General features: G+C 43.1%; 1 pseudogene; it reads right to left on the reverse strand.

Annotated features, from left to right (window-relative positions):
* Positions 1-7,392: 7,392 nt before the first annotated feature.
* Positions 7,393-18,158, reverse strand: LOC114116233 (inositol-3-phosphate synthase 1-like; annotated as a pseudogene).
* Between the last annotated feature and the right edge of the window lie 344 nt (positions 18,159-18,502).

Here is an 18,502-nt window from a genome sequence, read left to right on the forward strand (position 1 = left end):
GTAATAAAGAGAAATGGTATATGAATGGTAGACTTTCACCCAAAGAAAGTCATAGATCTAGGCTTGGCACTCACATTAAAATAATAGAAATTCAACATCAGGCTTTCTGATTTTATTTGACTTAGGGAATCAAGCTAAAAGATGGAAATCAGTGAGCAACAGATGGACTTACCATACTTTAGAATTTAGAGTCAAATAATCACAAAAGCAAACATAAAACTTTACTTCGAGAGAGAGGGATATGGAGTTCTGAAAGAAGGTTCTGCCCCATCTGGAGGAGGTTTCCTTTGGACTGGAACTTTGAATGAGATCTCTGTGAGTTACCTGTTATTAGGTGAACAGTTGGCCCAGTTTGGTGGCATGAAACAAATGTTTATGTTGGTCATAAGGTCTGTGTGCAGGTGATGGGTGTGGTCAGGACACAGCAGATGTATTTTATTGTCTGCTCCATAAGTGTCTGGAAGCTCCAATGGATGATCCAAAGGCCCCGTGTCTGTGTTGGAGGCACGTGGGGAGGTGGCTTCTAAGGTCAGAATCAGAGTCTTCTGAGTGATCACTCAGCTGCCTGTAGGCAGGGACTTCTGACCAGAATATCCCTCGGTAGTCTCTCCTTACAGCCAGGACTTCGCCACTAACAATGAATGGGTGGGTTCCCAGTCCAAGCATTGTCAGAGGGACAGAGCCAGCCAGAAGCTGTAGCCTGGTGTTGCTTCTCCTGTATTCTGTTCTCAAAGCAGCCACAAAGGCCAGCCCAGGTTCAAAGGAAGGGGAAAGCGGCTCTGCTTCTTTACAGCAAGAGGCAAGGTTCTGCGGAAGGTTACAAGGGACAGGAAGTATTCCCGTTTCTGTAAAAGATAACCTATCACAGACCTGAAAAATGAGTAGAAATTAACTGAGCTAATGAGTGAGCATGCGACAAGATGAAGAAGAACAGCATTCTAATGGAAGCAAAGAGGACCACAGGGAACGTGGATACCTGGAGAGAGGAGTGGTACCATTTAACGAGACAGGAAACACCAGTCCTGGGAGAAGATCAACTGTAGACTTCTGCTTTGAGATGACTTTTAAACATTCAAATTCAACTGTCAGTTCGCAGTGCCAGGAACTCAAAGTGTTTCATCAGTTACAGTTATGGTTCAGTCACTCAGTCGTGTCCGACCCTTTGCGACCCCATGAATCGCAGCCTGCCAGGCCTCCCTGTCCATCACCAACTCCCGGAGTTCACTCAGACTCATGTCCATTGAGTCAGTGATGCCATCCAGCCATCTCATCCTCTGTCGTCCCCTTCTCCTCCTGCCCCCAATCCCTCCCAGCATCAGAGTCTTTTCCAATGAGTCAACTCTTCGCATGAGATGGCCAAAGTACTGGAGTTTCAGCTTTAACATCATTCCTTCCAAAGAAATCCCAGGGCTGATCTCCTTCAGAATGGACTGGTTGGATCTCCTTGCAGTCCAAGGGACTCTCAAGAGTCTTCTCCAACACCATGGTTCAAAGGCATCAATTCTTCGGCACTCAGCTTTCTTCACAGTCCAACTCTCACATCCATACATGACCACTGGAAAAACCGTAGCCTTGACTAGATGGACCTTTGTTGGCAAAGTAATGTCTCTGCTTTTGAATATGCCATCTAGGTTGGTCATAACTTTCCTTCCAAAGAGTAAGCGTCTTTTAATTTCATAGCTGCAAGCACCATCTGCAGTGATTTTGGAGCCCCCAAAAATAAAGTCTGACACTGTTTCCACTGTTTCCCCATCTATCTCCCATGAAGTGATGGGACCAAATGCCATGATCTTCGTTTTCTGAATGTTGAGCTTTAAACCAACTTTTTCACTCTCCTCTTTCACTTTCATCAAGAGGCTTTTTAGTTCCTCTTCACTTTCTGCCATAAGGGTGGTGTCATCTGCATATCTGAGGTTGTTGATATTTCTCCCGGCAATCTTGATCCCAACTTGTGCTTCTTCCAGCCTAGCATTTCTCATGATGTACTCTGCATAGAAGTTAAATAAGCAGGGTGACAGTATACAGCCTTGATGGACTCCTTTTCCTATTTGGAACCAGTCTGTTGTTCCATGTTCAGTTCTAACTGCTGCTTGCTGTCCTGCATATAGGTTTCTCAAGAGGCAGGTCAGGTGGTCTGCTATTCCCATCTCTTTCAGAATTTTCCACAGTTTATTGTGATCCACACAGTCAAAGGCTTTGGCATAGTCAATAAAGCAGAAATAGATGTTTTTCTGGAACTCTCTTGCTTTTTCGATGATCCAGCAGATGTTGGCAATTTGATCTCTGGTTCCTCTGCCTTTTCTAAAACCAGCTTGAACGTCAGGAAGTTCACAGTTCACGTATTGCTGAAGCCTGGCTTGGAGGATTTTGAGCATTACTTTACTAGCGTGTGAGATGAGTGCAATTGTGCAGTAGTCTGAGCACTCTTTGGCATTGCCTTTCTTTGGGACTGAAATGAAAACTGACCTTTTCCAGTCCTGTGGCCACTGCTGAGTTTTCCAAATGTGCTGGCATATTAAGTGCAGCACTTTCACACCATCATCTTTCAGGCTTTGAAATAGCTCAACTGGAAGTCCATCACCTCCACTAGCTTTGTTCGTAGTGATGCTTTCTAAGGCCCGCTTGACTTCACATTCCAGGTGTGAAGTGTTTCATCAGACTATATCAAATAGATTTTTCCCATGGTTCAGTCTCCGCTTATGACCTGGAAACTCTAGCCTTCCTTAAATTACTCTGCCATATCAAGAGCTTCTCATTTAGTCATTCCTTTAACCAATAAGTATATCTTGAGCACCCTAAGTACCAATTACTGTTCTAAGCACAAGGGGTGGTGCTGCTGGGAAGAAATCAAAGTTTCTGCCCACATAGAACCTGCGTTTCAGTGCTGTAAGTTCCATCATAGATAGTCAACCCACAGACGGATAAGTACAGCCATCCCTTGGCATCTGCAGGGTATTGATTCCAACATCTCCCACCCCAAATACCTATATCATCAGATGCTCAAGTCTCTTATATAAGATGGTATTATTGTGCTTAGTCGCTCAGTCATGTCCAACTGTTTGTGACCCCATGGACTGTGGCTGGCCAGGCTCCTCTGTCCATGGGGATTCTCCAGGGGAGAATACTGGAGTGGGTTGCCATGCCCTTCTCCGGGGCATCTTCCCAACCCAGGGATCAAACACAGGTCTCCTGCATTGCAGGGTGATTCTTTACCATCCGAGCCACCGGGGAAGACCATAAGATGGTATAGTATTTGTGTATAACCTGTGCACATCTTCCTGTATATTTTAAATCATCTCCAGATTACATAGAATACCCAATACAATGTAAATGCTATGTAAATAATTGTCAGCATGCTACAAATTCAAGTTTTGCTCTTTGGAACTTTTTTTTCAAAGATTTTTGATCCACATTGGTTGAATCCTTGGATGTAGAACTTACAGATTAGGAGAGTTGACTGTATAAATTATAACTGTAAGTGCTATGAGAACAAAAGTAAGGCATGTGTGGTAGAAGACCGTGATAGGTGGCAGTCGTGGCAGTCATATCAGACATTGACAAGAGGACATTAATAAGGTGTAAGGTGATTGATAATGGTGGCCTGCTGGGGATGGCAGGGAAATGATTACCTGAGTCCAACTGAGCTGCTGTATAGATCCACCTGAGTACAATTCTGACTTGCAAGTGTTCCGTCATGATTCCACAGGTAAGAGCTTCATCCTGTTGGTTGCTCAGTTCCTCAGTCAGATACAGTAAATATCTGATGAGTCAATCAAGTGGAGTTCCAGCAAGCAGGTATCAGTGAGAAGGATGTTTGAGGCAAAGGGTAAGGCAACTGTAAAAGCCTGCTGCTGCTGCTGCTGCTAAGTCAAGTTAGGTTTATTTATTTATCCTGGATATATTTAAGAACAGGGTGGCCAGTTTGGAGAGAAAGTGGTAGATGAGGTTGCCGATGTATCCAGGGATGAGCACATGGAGGGCCGCTTATGTCAACATAAGGAAGGTTGACTTTATTCTAAATGTAATAGGAAGCTATCAATAATTTTAGGTAGAAGAGTGGCATGACCTTAATTATATTTTAAATAGATCTGTCTGGCTGCAGTGTGAAAATAATCAAGAAGGGTTTAAGAGTGGGAGCAGGAAGTTGGGTAGGGAGTTATTGCAGTGATCCAGAAAAAGAAAACAGTGGCTTAGACCAGGGTGATGGAGACAGAGAAACTGAGAGCAGTCAGGTTTGGGGTAAGTTTAAAGGCAAAGCCTATAAAATATGCTCTCTCCTGCAGATCATCCTGTAGCATACAGTTTCCATTCCCCAGCCCACGTGAGCTGGTTTGGTTACTGGGTCCATAAAATGTCCTTTCCAGTCATATCACCTGTGGGGAGAGCATGCTTCCTGCCCCTCTGATGTGACTCACGGTGCTTGATCACAGCATGTGTGCCTTCTCTGTTTCTCCAGAGTGACTTTCCCCCGCATGATGCTTCTTGATCTCTCAAGCAAAAAGACCCTGTTGATCCCATTCCTCTGCTCTCCAGGCAGTACTGGGTGTGTCCAATCGAGGCACTACCCAATGACAGCCTCCTCAAGAGTCCCTAAGTACTGTGGGCAGGAGAACATTAAGACTCTGTGTGGTACAGCCATCTTTAAGCTCTAGTATATCAGTTAATGATTTTCACCATTGTAGGAATGTTAGAACTTCAAATCATGAAACCAGCTTATGGTGAATTGAACAATAGCATTCACTCTTATATTTGAAAGCACTTGTTCTTCCTCTTATAATGCCACTCACTTATTTAATTTTTAAATATTTTCTTATCTCTGATTTCCTTTGTGCTTTATCCTGAAAATTATCCCTTAAATCTGTAAGTTGAGGGATAAGCTTTTAAGTTGTTCTGGAATCAAGAAAGGATTTCAATGTTAAATAAATGAACAAATGAATGAATATTTAAGTAAATAAAATACGTTGTCTTAGACAGCTTACAGTGAAGACCTGGGGCGGGGGTGGGGTGGGGTGGGGAAGACTTATTTACCAAATAGAGAAAAGCTTCACAAGGCATCTTAAAGCTTATTTTTCACATTTATGAAAGGCAATGATGAACTAATAATGAATTTCTTTGAGTACAGGACTTTAGAAAATGATCTCAGGTATTTTTTCAAATTGCAATGCATTTGACATATAACACTGTGCAAATTTAAAGCGTGTGTGCCTGCTGTGTCGCCCAGTCATGTCTGACTCTTTGCGACCCTATGGACTGTAGCTCTCCAGGTTCCTCTGTCCATGGGATTTTCCAGGCAAGAATACTGGAGTGGGTTGCCATTCCCTTCTCTAGGGCATCTTCCCTACCGAGGGATCAAACCCGCTAGAATATGTGTTTACTAGGAAGACTTTCTGTCCAAAGAAAATTGTGAAATATTGGGAAGAATTAATGAAAGTAGTTATGATTGGGGCTTTTTAGATAATTCTCTAAAAAAGTGTTTTCTTCTGCTTGAGAAGTTCTGCACGGAAAAGAAGATAGAATAGATGGGTTAAATAAAAAGTAATTCTTACAAGTAAAAAAAATACACTATGTAGCTTTCCAACAAACTTATTTTTGGAAAAAAATGTTAAAATAGCATGTAGCTTTAAAATATTTTAATGAAAACTTTGGGCTTTATAATGCACTGTATCGAATTTGAAACAATTTTAAATGAGCTAATTAGAGGCGAAAATGATGGCTTATGGGCAAATCACAATAGTAGATCAAATTTGTGATATTTTTTCTTGTTTGTGCTTCTACAGTCAGTTTGAGGACTAGTGCTTTAATTGATTGTAGGTTAGAATTGCCAGACCTGATTCAACCATTCACTGAAACCAGATTACACATTGCTATTAGGGTTAAGGATGAATACTTCAAGAAATATTTTGGGGGAGCTCTTTTTACATTGAAACTCTAATCGGTAGGTGGAATTTAATAGCACCTGGATTAAGCAGAAACCAATGAAGTAAAAATTGCTTCCTCTCTACCCATAAAAAAATTTCTCCTTTGCACTAAGAAATTTTGAAGGGAAAAATCATTCAGAGTATATTTTTTGAGTACCTGGAAGGTATAGCAAGTTAGTTGAGAGCCTCTCACATGAGAGAAAAGATACATATACTTTTGGATCAGAGAGGAATTCACAGCAAAACGTACTCTATTCAGCTACCAGTTGAAGTGGCTTATCTGTGCTGCTTGCCAGTCAACACACACAGATTCGCACATACACCCACACACACCTACTGCACTGCCGCTCTCCAAGATTCAGTGTCAAGCAAGGGAATTTCCAGCCAGACACCACTCAGTTGGCTTTTACCCCATTTCTTTCTCCTCCCTTCAGATTGACTGGCGTTCAGCATGTCACACTGTTGATTGTTAACTTCTTGAAATAATGTATCCGTTGTTTCCATAACTTCCTGGGGGGCCATAAAGACAGAGTCTTATCATACTCTGATAAGAGTGGCTCTGATAGAGTGGCTCCTGGCCTGTGCAGGCTTGGCCTACATTGAGCATTCTGGGAATGACTGCCTCTGCAGACACAAGCAAATTGAGACATGGGTTACGTGTGCCTGAGTCTCCTAGGACCCAGGTGGGAGCATGACTTCAACGTAAAAGCACTAACTTTAGTCCCGTGAGAATCCTTGTTTCGGGGCATTGCTGCACCCTTACAAAGGCCGGTGTGAGCCTAAGGGAGTGCAGTTTCCTACTCTGATTTTTTTTTTTTTTAAATTAGCTGAGGATAAAATGATGATGATATTTTCTGGATCTTGTGGTACCTGTAGTATGTATGGTTTTTCAAAAGCTGTAACTTGTTTTCATTGTCTCAGTCTTAACCTCTAATTCTAAGAGCAACATGAATTTAATAGCATGTAAATCCAGCTGCTTTAGATAGACAATGAATTAATAGTAAAAAAGAAGGGAAAGAACAAATTTGTTACCTATATCCCTTATTTTTTCTCATTGTGACTGCAGAATTTTTTTTTTTAAGTTTTTATATGTTTCACACACACACATAACAACATAGCTGAAATAAACTTCTGTTTTGTTAACCTGGTATTTATTTGTTATGGATAAAATACTAAAATCAAGCAAGTTGTGTTTTGATTAAAGAACTTAAGCATTTGGTTTTGGTTATCATAAACCTACTGATCTACTAAGTAAAACTTTTAATTTAATTTAATTTAATTTTTTTTTTTTGGCTAATAGGTGCTAGGTCAATTCAGTCGTGCCCGACTTTTTGTGACCCCATGGACTGTAACCGGCCAGGCTCCTCTGTCCCTGGGATGGCACTAGCTTTGTTTCTTCCAGGGGCCTGAGGAGCACTGGGGACAGGAGTAGTTATGGGGGAGCTGTATGGTCACGGCCTTAGGTGGTGGGCATCTAGGGTGCCTCAGCTTGCGAGTGCCCATTTGTTGTCACCAGTAAAGCCACTGGGGGAGGCGGGCGCTGCTCTTTTCTCGCAAGGCACAGGCAGGCAGTGGCCACAAGCCCAACTCGCTCTAGGACAGGGCGCTTCATCTCACACTCCAGAAGCATGTGCAGACTCTGAAGGTGCGCTCAATGCAGTTGGTGTTGGCGGAAGAGTGGGTTAGCCACCGGGCTGCCCTATCATCCAAGCTGTGCTTGCAAGAGGAAGCCAAACCGAGCAGCGACAGCACTGGTTGGAAGCTCTGTAGCTCTGGGTTGACATTTGTGCAGAGGATCACACGCTGGCATGGTTTGGCAGCGGCTCCAGGTCAGGCGTGAGGGGATTGGCCAGGAGCGAGTCCTCGAATGTGTTGTGCAGTTCCAGCCTGTTGGTACTGCCCAGCATCCGCTCTGCTGTGTACTAATCCAGGACACGCTTGCTGTTGCCCACGTGCCGGATGACCATGCAGTGACCTGGCTCCTCGCTCTGCAAGTAGAGCGCTGCGTCGCTGTGTACCAGCACATCGTATACCACGCTGCTCTTGGACACCTCCTTGGAGCGGAACTGTGTTGGCGCCAACGGGTTCTGCCCGTCATTGTTGCCAGGTGGCTGTAGCTCACGATGGACAAGGTCTTGAGGCCAGAGACAATAAGGAAGTCCGTGAGCATGAACCTGACCTTGGTCTGGCCCGACTGATAGTCATCTCCACCCACAAAAATACGGCACTGCCACGTGAGCTCCAGGGTACCAGGCACTGGCGTGGTCTGTGAGTACCCACCAAGGAAAGCGCAGCCCTTCAAGATGCTGGCCACCATGGAGAGCGTGGAGGGCAACACTTCCAGGCCCAGCTGGACGGTGCGCAGCAGGCTCTCAGCGGTGTCACTGAGAGCCAGGAGCACTTTGCAGAAGCGCTCACGGTTGGCGGTCCACACCATGAGGATGTCTCCTCCGGCTGCTGCGTGTGCGCGCGCGTGCCCGGGAGGACGTCGTCGGCGTGCGCGCTCTGGTTAGTTAGTTGTGAGGAACTTGGGGGATACAGACAGAGCCGAGAGGGCACAGAGTTTCCAAGAGTGGCCACAGTAGCTCCTGCAGAGCCTGTGAGTGCGTGTCACCTCCTGCAGGTTCAGAGATGATCACGCTCGAGTCGGAGAACAGGCTGTCGTCAAGACCACCGTGGGCAGTGAGCTGAAGTCACGGATAGCTCCTGGCCCTTGTTGTCCAGGCTCAGGCTGATGAGGGCCGTGGGCGTCAGCCAGTGGTTGTAGCTGGCCTCCTTGCGGCGGGTGCACGTGGCCCAGGACAGGTGCAGTCCAGCATGGCAGGGCTCAGCCTGGAGTGGTTGTTCCTGTCCTGGCGGAGCAGGACCCCAAGCTGGGGCAGCTGCTGGGCGGCCTGGAGGGTGAAGCACGTGGACCTGGCTTCGCTGTTGACAAATGTGATCCAGTACTTAATATAAGTCCTTGGTGTCCGGCTGTAGACCGCAGCGGGCTCTCAACCTTGAACTCGGTTTTCATCCATCACGAGGAATGGTGCGGAGTCGGCAGGGACAGCAGCAGGTGGCTAAGTAAAACTTTTTATAAAACTTTTAATACAGGTATAAAGTTAATCGTATTTTTTTTTTAATTTAAGGAGATAACACATAACAGTTTAAGTTCAACTTGGTTTGATTCAAACATATCCTTCTAGACCTAAGACTGTATGAAACATTTTATCTGGAGATTTCAGTGAAAACGAGTCCGTGTGTGTGTGTGTGTGTGTGTGTGTGTGTGTGTGTTTAAATTGGAGGCTAATTGCTTTACAATGTTGTGTTGGTTTCTGCTGCACAAAATGCGAATTAGCCCTCAGTATACATATATCCCCTCCCTCCCGAGCCTTCCTCCCACCTCGCGCCACCCCACCTCTCTAGGTCATCACAAGAGCACCCGGGTAAGCTGCCTGTGCTGCACAGCTGCTTCTCACTAGCTAGCTGTTGTACACGTGCTGGTGTGTAAATGTTGGTGCCACTCTCTGGATGTGTCCCACCCTCTCCTTCCCCTCCTTGTTCACAAGACTGTCCTCACCTTTGGGTCCATTCCTTCCCTGCAAATAGATTCATCAGTACCATTTTTCTAGATTCCATATATATGTGTTAATATAGGATATTTGTTTTTCTCTTTCTGACTTTTCTCTTTCACTCTATGTAACATGCTCTAGGTTCATCCACCGCAGTTCACCTGACTCAATTGCCTTTCTTTTTACAGCTGAGTAATATCCTGTTGTACATTTGTACCACATCTGTCCATTCATCTGTCGATGGACATGTAGGGTGCTTTCATGTCCTGGCAATTGTAAATAGTGCTGCAGTGAACATTTTGGTACGCGTGTCTTTTTGAATTATGGTTTTCTCAGGGTATATGCCCCGAAATGGGATTGCTGGGTCATAAGGTAGTTTTGTTTCTAGTTTTTAAAGAAATCTCCATGTTATTTTCCGTAGTGGTTATATCAATTTGCATTCCCACCAACAATGCCAGAGGGTTCCCTTTTCTCCACATCCTCTCCAGTATTTATTATTTGTAGATTTTTTGGTGATGGCCATTCTGACTGTTGTGAAGTGGTACCTCATGTAGTTTTGATTTGCATTTCTCTAATAATGAGTGATGTAGAGCATCTTTTTGTCTGTTTGTTAGCCATCTGTATGTCTTTGGAGAAATGTCTGTTTAGATCTTCTGCCCATTTTTTGATTGGTTGGTTGTTTTTCTGACATTGAGCTGCATGAGCCGCTTGTATATTTTGGAGATTAATCTTTTGTCAGTTGCTTTGCTTGCAACTCCTATTCTGAGGATTGGCTTTTAACCTCATTAATAGCTTCCTTTGCTGTGTAAAAGCTTTTAATTTTAATTAGGTCCCTTTTGTTTTTATTTCCATTACTCTAGGAGGTGGGTCAAAGAGGATCTTGCTGTGATTTATGTCAAAGAGTGTTTTCCTATGGTTTTCTCTAGGAGTTTTATAGCTTCTGGCCTTAAATTTAGGTCTTTAATCCATTTGAGTTTATTTTTGTGTATGGTGTTAGGGAATGTTCTAATTTCATTTTTTTTACATGTAGCTGTCTAGTTCTTCCAGCACCATTTATTGAAGAGGTTGTCTTTTCTTCATTGGATATTCTTGCCTGTCTGTCTTACATAGCTGATGTCCTGACTGACATCTCCTATAAAATTAGTGAAGGGATGACTTAATTCCTTTTATTTCATGACAGTTTCTGTAAGCTCACATAATCTTACAATTCTTTTATTGTCAGATTTAATATAAAATCTTAGATGGAATGCCTGGGATATAGAATCGAAGAATATATGTTGACACAAATTTTAAAACTAAATTGTTTGCATGTTTACTTACTCTATGATAAATTGATAAATATTTACTCTGTGAGGGCTTTCCTGGCAGCTCAGCTGGTAAAGAATCCTCCTGCAATGCAGGAGACCTGGGTTTCATCCCTGGGTTGGGAAGATCCTCTGGAGAAGGGAAAGGCTACTCACTCCAGTATTCTGGCCTGGAGAATTCCATGGGCTGTATGAATCCATGGAGTCGCAAAGAGTCAGATGCAGCTGAGTGACTTTCACTTTACTCTATGAAGCCCTTTAAACACTAGATGGCACTAAAAATATATCATGATAAATTTTGTTATTCATCACGCGGATATAGTATTAATTTTATGAGCTTGTAAGTTGGTATGTACTTTGTTTAAATTTTTTAAACATTTAAAACAACTGAAGTGCTACTAGTGCAGTTGATTATTGAAAGAGGTAATAAAATCACCAAACTGCAGAAATACATAATTTGTAATTAAAGCTATTCAGTGTTCAGTGGACAACAGATATTACCTTTCTGGAGGCTTTTTCATCATATGTGTTTGCTCTCTAAATTTACTAAGGGAAAGCACTACTTTGCAAATGAACTTAATGGAGAGGTCCTTTTTATTTGTTTGGCTGTGCTAGATCTTAATTGCGGCACTTGGTATCTTTAATCTCCGTTGTGGTGGCATCTGAGCTCTGTATTGTGGCATGTGGGATCTAGTTCTCCGATCAGGAATTGAACTGGGACCCCCCTGTATTGGGAGTGCAGAGTCTCAGCCCCTGGACCACCAGCAAAGTCCCCAATGAATATGTTCTTAAACTGTTTGATAGTCTGATTATGATGGAGCATGACGTATGAGCGCATTGATAAAAGATTGAAATTCTTGACATGTAATACTTCCTCTAACAAAAATAACATAAAATTAGTGATATACCACTACATGAGGACATCAGTGAGTCACAAAGATTTATCATCAGTCCAAGGAATATTTCCAGTTAATCACTGTACAGAAAGCTTTGAAATGACCCGAAATATCATAGGAAGAGGTTCCTAAATTTGACAGCTGTCCTAAAATTTTACCTATCATTATTAGATAATTTGTGAAGCTGAAAGAAACTTTTATATACTATTGCAAGTAAACACAGTAAGATCAACTGTGCTAGAGGAAAGCCCGAGTTATCTTCTTTGTCCTGTGGAGACAGGATTGATGAGGATAGCCAGTCACCAGGGAGAGGTGTGTTAGGTGGTATCATAATTCAAGTGTTCCATAGTGTCTGAATCTTGTGATATTTGTAGGATTTGCTTGCTTTAAAAAGTTTCTCATTTGTTGTGACTTCTCATTACAGACATGTTATTCATTTTTGTGTATGATATTGTATTTTTTTCCTAAATAGGGTTCAAAAACGGTATAAGCTTCAGATCGCAAAAATTATTCATTTTTAGCCCATACAGTCTTTGCTTTCTTTTCACTATTGGACTTTTGTTTATGTTGTTTTCTTTGTTTTTTTATGTCCTCTCAATATTGCCTTTCTAATTTCTACTTGCCTAGGACTAAAAGACCTGGTATATATATCATATTTTCTTCATGAAAAGGACTTTGATCTCTCTCTCAAAGCTCTACATTTCCTCGAGTCAATCGAGAATAATTTCTCCCTCATCTAGAAAAATGTATTTTTATTTCTTTTGTGACATGTTACTTTGTATATCTTACATTATATATACTTATGACTGTGTTATTTTTCCCTGTTGGGGTCTTAACTTTCTGATGGAAGAATCTAAATCTTACCCATATGCATCCTGTGTAATACTTAGCACAGTAATTTATATCCTAGGTATCCCCTAAATATGTGTAAAATTAATGAAGGCGTGAACATTGTTTGATCTGAAGGTCACAATGTAACGTTTTTCTCTGCGTATTTATTCAAACTCTGAATATTTTGGTTTTAGGTATATACTTGTATTTAAAATAAAATATGCAACAACCAGACTCTTGGAGAAAATAAAGGAGAGGTTTTTACATTTACAAGAAATCATGGTCCCATCTCGATATCTGCAACAGTACAAGACCACAGATTCCTCTTCCAGCATATATTTAGTCTATATCAGAAGGCAGCAAACTATAGCTGATGGGCTAACTCCGGTCAGCTGCCTGATTTTGTAAATAATGTTTTACTGAAACACAACTGATTCATTTTTATCATTTTGTGACTTGTTTTCAAGTCACAAAAGCACATTTGAGTTGTTTTGATAGACTGTAATAGTGAGCAGAGCCTAAAATCTTTACCATCTGATCCTTTAACAAGAAAATTTTGCTGTCCTCTGATATGAATCTTGTTGGTAGTTAGGTAGCTAGATAACTGTATAGGAGAATCCAAAGCTTTCCTTTTAAAAAATGAGTTGGGAATAAGAGAACTACTAAAATTTTAGCTTTGGAGTTAACACTTTTTCAGAGTGTTTTAAAGGTTAGTTTTCTCTTGGAACATATACACCCCATTGGGTAGTAGGAACTACTCCATAGAAATTTGCAAACAGTGGAGAAAGACCAACACATCTTAGTTCCACACAAAGAGGTGGAACTTAGTGTGGTTTGCCACACTAAGTAGGCCAGCCAGTAGTCACCAAATCAGTAACTTGTGAAGTCCTGCAGTTCAGTTCAGTTCACTCACTATCATTTCTGACTCTTTGCAAACCCATGGACTGCAGCACGCGGAGCTTCCCTGTCTATCACAAACTCCCGTAGCTTGCTCATACTCACTTCCACTGAGTCAGTGATGCCATCCAACCATCTCATCCTCTGTCATCCCCTTCTCCTCCCCACTTAAATCTTTCCCAGGATCAGGGTTTTTTCAAATGAGTCAGTGGCCAGAGTATTAAGAGTTTCAGCTTCAGCATCAGTCCTTCCAATGAATATTCAGGATTGATTTCCATTAGGATAGACTGGTTGGATACCCTTGCAGTCCGATGGACTCTCAAGAGTCTTTTCCAACACTACAGTTGGGGGAAAAAAGCATCAATTCTTTGGCTCTCAGCTTTCTTTATAGTCCAACTCTCACATCCATACATGACTACTGGAAAAACCTTAGCTTTGACTAGACAGACTTTTGTTGGCAAAGTAATGTCTCTGCTTTTTAATATGCTGTCTAGGTTGGTCATAGCTTTCTTTCCAAGGAGCAAGCATCTTTTAATTTCATGGCTGCAGTCACCATCTGCAGTGATTTTGGAGCCCCCCAAAATAAAGTCTCACACTGTTTCCACTGTTTTCCCATCTATTTGCCATGAAGTGATGGAACCAGATGCTGTGATCTTAGTTTTCTGAATTTTGAGTTTTAAGCCAGCTTTTTCACTCTCCTTTTTTACTTTCATCAAGAGGCTCTTTAGTTCTTTTTTGCTTTCTGCCATAAGGGTGGTGTCTTCTACATATGTGAGGTTATTGATATTTCTCCAGGTAATCTTGATTCCAGCGTGTGCTTCTTCCAGCCCAGCATTTCTCATGATGTACTCTGCATAGAAGTTAAATAAGCAGGGTGACAGTATACACCCTTGACGTACTCCTTTCCCAGTTTGGAACCAGTCTGTTGTTTCATGTCCAGTTCTAACTGTTGCTTCCTAACCTGGATACAGATTTCTCGAAAGGCAGGTCAGGTGGTCTGGTGTTCCCATCTCTTGAAGAATTTTCCACAGTTTGCTGTGATCCACACAGTCAAAGGCTTTGGTATTGTCAATAAAGCAGAAGTAGATGTTTTTCTGGAACTCTTTTGCTTTTTCAGTGATCCAGCAAATATTGGCAATTTGATCTCTGGTTCCTCTGCCTTTTCTAAATCCATCTTGAACATCTGGAAGTTCACAGTTCTTGTACTGTTGAAGCCTGGCTTGGAGAATTTTGAGCATTACTTTGCTAATGTGTGAGATGATTGCAATTGTGTGGTAGTTTGAGCATTCTTTGGCATTGCCTTTCTTTGGGATTGAAATGAAAACTGACCATTTCCAGACCACTGCTGAGTTTTCCAAATTTGCTGGCATATTGAGTGCAGCACTTTCACAGTATCATCTTTTAAGATTTGAAATAGCTCAGCTGGAATTCCATCACCTCCACTAGCTTTGTTCGTAGTGATGCTTTCTAAGGCCCACTTGACTTCACATTCCAGGATGTCTGCCTCTAGGTGAGTGATCATATCATCATGATTATCTGGGTCATGAAGACCTTTTTTGTACAGTTCTTCAGTGTATTTTTGCTGCCTCTTAATATCTTCTGCTTCTGTTAGGTCCATACCATTTCTGTCCTTTATCGAGCCCATCTTTGCATGAAATGTTCCCTTGGTATCTCTAATTTTCTTGAACAGATCTCTAGTCTTTCCCATTCTATTGTTTTCCTCTATTTCTTTGCATTGATCGCTGAGGAAGGCTTTCTTATCTCTCCTTGCTATTCTTTGGAACTTTGCATTCAATTGGGTATATCTTTCCTTTTCTCCTTTGCCTTTTGGTTCTCTTCTTTTCTTAGCTATTTGTAAGGCATCCTCAGACAACCATTTTGCCTTTTTGCATTTCTTTTTCTTGGGATTGGCCTTGATCCCAGCCTCCTGTACAATGTCATGGACCTCAGTCCATAGTTCATTAGGCACTCTATCAGATTTAATCCCTTGAATCGATTTGTCACTTTCACTGTATAATCGTATTCCACTGTATAATCATAAGGGATTTGGTTTAGGTCTTACCTGAATGGTCCAGTGGTTTTCCCTACTTTCTTGAATTTAAGTTTGAATTTGGCAATAAGGAGTCCATGATCTGAGCCACAGTCAGCTCCCGGTCTTGTTTTTGCTGACTGTATAGAGCTTCTCCATCTTTGGCTGCAGAGAATATAATCAGTCTGATTTTGGTGTTGACCATCTGGTGATGTCCATGTGCAGAGTCTTCTCTTGTGTTTTTGGAAGAGGGTGTCTGCTATGACCAGTGTGTTCTCTTGGCAAAACTCTCTTAGCCTTTGCCCTGCTTCATCTGTACTCCAAGGCCAAATTTGCCTGTTACTCCAGGTGTTTCTTGACTTCCTACTTTTGCATTCCAGTCCCCTATAATGAAAAGGACATCTTTTTGGGTGTTAGTTCTAGAAGGTCTTGTAGGTCTTCATAGAACCCTTCAACTTTGGCTTCTTCAGCATTACTGGTTGGGGCATAGGCTTGGATTACTGTGATATTGAAAGGTTTGCCTTGGAAACAGAGATCATTCTGTCATTTTTGAGATTGCATCCAAGGACTGCATTCCAGACTCTTTTGTTTTCTGTGACGGCTCCTCCATTTCTTCTAAGGGATTCTTGACCACAGTAGTAGATATAATGGTCATCTGAGTTAAATTCACCCATTCCAGTCCATTTTAGTTTGCTGATTCCTAGAATGTCGCCATTCACTCTAGCCATCTCCTGTCTGACCACTTCCAATCTGCCTTGATTCATGGACCTAACATTCCAGGTTCCTATGCCATTTTGCTCTTCACAGCATCAGACTTTACTTCCATCACCAGTCACATCCACAACTAGGTGTTGTTTTTGCTCTGGCTCTGTCTCTTCAACCTCTCAAGTTATTTCTCCTCTGATCTCCAGTAGCATATTGGGCACCTACCACCGTGGGGAGTTCAGCTTTCAGTGTCCTATCTTTTTTGCCTTTTCATACTGTTCTTACGGGATGGGTGCAAAGGTATAATTCTTAGAATCTGCCCTTCCCAGGTCATATTAAAATACACACACACACTACACACTCATACTCACACTCCCTATTGTGTACAGTAGGCCTGGCTCCATCCAGTGAAGGATGGATTTGGTGTGCAGAGTGAGGGCTGTGTCCTGCAATGAGAGGCCCTGGAACAGGAGGCCTTTATCGCATCCGGTCTCTGCTTTTTCTCGGTGCCTTTCACCTGCCTCGGTTTCTCCTAACCTCTCTGCCCTACCTTTTCCTGTTCAGACCAATTTCCAGTCTTCCAAAAGTAGGACATCAAGTCATGGGGCAACCGAGTTAAAACCTAGCCTCCCAGGAAACAGTGAAGGTGGAGAGATTTCAAGAGGGCGCTTGAGGGGCTTCCCTGGTGGCTTCGTGGTAAAGAATTCGCCTGCTGAGGTGGTTCAGGCCTTGATCTGGGAAGATCGCACTCTGTGGAGCAGCTAAGCTTGTGCTCTAGAGTCGGGAGTGCCAGCAGAGAGGCCCCGGTGCCTAGAGCCTGTCCTCCTCACTAATAGAAGCCACTGCAACGAGAAGCCCACACACTGCAGCTAGAGAGCAGCCCCCACAACAACAAAGACCCAGCACAGCCAAAATAAATACATCAATAAATAAAGAAAAAAAAAAGAGGTCACCATTGCAGAAAAGCCAGCTCTGCTTGGCAAAAATGGGGCAGGTCAACAGGCTGTATAACTCCAAAAAGTTGTTCTCTGTGATGAGAGCAATAAAGGGACCTGGTGAGCAGACCCAGGGCCACTGCCTTCTTATTCCTGAGACTACCGTGTAGGAATGAGCGCCTTAGATGAAAACAGAAAGCCATAATATTTATATTAAAAAAGTTAAAATATTCATGATACACCAGCTGCACACAACTAGTCCAGTTGGCATCCTGAAAGCAGGACCCAAGGTACGGTTTTCTAAGGGAGCAAATACATAACGAGCGTGTTGGCTCAGCAGGTGTGGGTGGGACTGAGCAGCTGTGCAGCAGGTCTGCAGCTGTTCCTCTGAGCAGCCCTTTTGCCTATCATCACAATACATTTCTTGGGAATAGGGTTCCTGGCACCCTATTTCAGGAGTGGAGACGACGTGGAAAAAATCTGACCTTACCTTGGAGAGATTCCATCCTATGGAATATAGTGACTGGTGGGTTGCACCCATCAACCTGATCTCATGCCTTATCTTTTTATTCGGGCATGGCAAATATTATTATTACATATCCCTCTTTAAAAGGAAAACACCTTCTCTACCTTGGCCACTTTCAAAGGCTGGAGATTCTGGGGGCAGAGACTTTGATAGAGCGTGCAGGCCCTAGAGGGAATTTCTTCCAAAGCCCTCCTGTGCATGTGAACAGAGCACCGATGGAGTTCCTTTCAACACCACCCCAGCCCACATGGGAAGAGGGGCCAACGGTGTGGACCTGGCCGGAAATACATGGCAGTGCCAGCTGCCCCTACCCACCCTGTCCCCACTTTGCCACTCTGCAGATTGGTGTCTGCACCTGGAAACTTTTCTGATGGCAAAAGTATATCCCCACACTGGGGCTCAATTCTCAGTCTCTGAAGCAGGGCAGGGCCCTGAATCTCATCGTTCTCCCCCGCATATGCTGGCCTTCCTGGTGAGCCGGGGACTTTCAGTGGACAGGACGCCACGTGTAGCTGATGCCCTGGCAGATGCAGCATGTCTGGACTTGGGGTGGCTCCCTGCATTCTTGGCTGGTTGGTCTAAATCTTCACAGTCGTAGCATCTATCTCCCTTTCATCTTTCTTCGGCATGTGGCTCCCCTTTGGCCACCTCTCACTCCCAATACAGAACACCCAGCAGGGCCAGTGACACTGAGAGATTCCAGTCCCTAAGGGGACTTCTCAAAGGTGAAGCCCACCTTTGAGGAAGCCCCCACCTTCCTTCAGGCCCTGGAAACCCTCCGTGTGGCTTTCACTCTGGGGCACAAAGTGCGGCACAAGCTTGGTGCTGTCGTTCATGAACAGCAAGCCTGACCCATGTTCCTGCTGGGACCCACTTACGGGTGCTGGCATGGTACTGCAGCTGCAGC

The sequence above is a fragment of the Ovis aries genome, chromosome 8 (assembly GCF_016772045.2).
Source record: "Ovis aries strain OAR_USU_Benz2616 breed Rambouillet chromosome 8, ARS-UI_Ramb_v3.0, whole genome shotgun sequence".
Lineage (NCBI taxonomy): Eukaryota > Metazoa > Chordata > Mammalia > Artiodactyla > Bovidae > Ovis > Ovis aries.